This window comes from Lucilia sericata, unplaced genomic scaffold, assembly GCF_015586225.1.
Source record: "Lucilia sericata isolate MDLA Ls3-8-SP2 unplaced genomic scaffold, ASM1558622v1 Contig000322F_arrow, whole genome shotgun sequence".
NCBI classification, from domain to species: Eukaryota; Metazoa; Arthropoda; class Insecta; order Diptera; family Calliphoridae; genus Lucilia; species Lucilia sericata.
In genome coordinates, this window is record NW_023994345.1 from 325,647 (window position 1) to 327,438 (window position 1,792).

Below are 1,792 nucleotides of genomic sequence, written 5' to 3' on the forward strand. Positions count from 1 at the left end.
ATAGCCAAAGGGGTAAGTAACGGGGAAGAACGGGTCTGGGTGGTCATTTAACACAAAAACACTACGATTTTAAAACTTTAAAGATGATGCATCACATTGTACACACACTCGCAAGACAAGGAGGACGAGGAAAGACAACTTACAAAAGCCAAAGGAGAACTAGTGGTAGTGATCTTTATAATAATTGGTGATGAAATTAATGGGTGCAACTCATAAATAACAACGAATGGCAGTTTTTCTTTTCTTACCATTTTACACAAAACACGAACGAGTAGATCGTTGAATGATGTTTTAAATACAAACAAGTAAAAAAACTATATATACTCCTATGAAGACTAGAGCAAATTGCTTGGACTCAGTAGAGTAGAGTGTGTGATGTGAAACGTAGTTGGACTATGAACAATTTATAAGATGACCGAATAAGATCACTTATCTGCTGGACAATAATGTGACTATGAAGGATGAAGAAGGCATACTATAAGCTTTTTTTATACACAGCTTTGTAAATTATTTCCTTTTTTTTCTACTAAAATTCCATGATCGTAAATGATAATGTTTTTTAAATATACGGTTTTAATAACAATAACAAAATAAACGTTTTTAATATTTCATTGGGATAATGAAATATTTAAAAGATTAATTACTTTATTATTCATATATTACAGCCGAAACAGCAACGATGAGATGAAATGAGCAGGTCCTTCGTTTTGCTTTTTTCGCTTAAAAAACAAATTCATTGTAAGTCATAAATTCCTTTTTAAAAATGTACACTAAATTTTGTTTAAATTTAAAGTCAGGGTTAAAATAATGCTTTTCTTTGTACTATCATTTTTAGTATTTACTGGTAGTTATAATTATAATCTGCCTACTATGCTGCTCTAGTGCTAACAGTTACATGTATTTGTCTAATACACTTGAACTAAATACGTGTTGAAAATAGTACAACCTCCATAAACACCCGGATTAGATACCTGTTTTATTGCCAGTGCTAGAGCAAAAATTAGATCATTTGGAATTTCCATTAATAAAAATGTGTATTTGCATTATCAGCCCTTTAAACAGGTATTTCGATACCTGTTTTTACGATAAATACTGTAGAGAATTATTACCTTATTAACCCCTTTTTCTGAGATTTTAATTTTAACACACTCTGTAGCAGGATTTTAATGGTGTATTTGTTGCTGTACTTTAATCCCGTTTTTGTCAACGTTATATGTCGTGTCTTTGATTGACACTGATTTTTATAATTCTCACGCTAGTTTTGTCTTGTTAAAAATATGAAATATTATTTTCAAAAAATGTATTGTTTCCTATTCTCTTTGTTACCGTAATGTCAATAATTTTGCTGTTTATTTATTCTAAAATTTCTACACATTCGATTATTTCCGTATTTTATTCACGAAAATTCTTGTGTATTTTTTAATTTTCAAACAGGATATTTATTTATGCTAAAGTGGTTAAACAGTTTGAGATTTATTTTGGAATTGATTATTTATCTGAAAAATTCTTTAGGAAGTAGGAATTTTCAGTAAACAAATATTTTGAAAGAAACTGAATAAACTTTTTGCATCAATAGTTTTAAAGTTATAATCAAGGTTGAAAACCGTTTATAAATGAGTAGACTATAGACTAGACTATAGACTAGACTATAGACTAGACTATAGACTAGACTATAGACTAGACTATAGACTAGACTATAGACTAGACTATAGACTAGACTATAGATTAGACTATAGACTAGACTATAGACTAGGCTATAGACTAGACTATAGACTAGACTATAGACTAGACT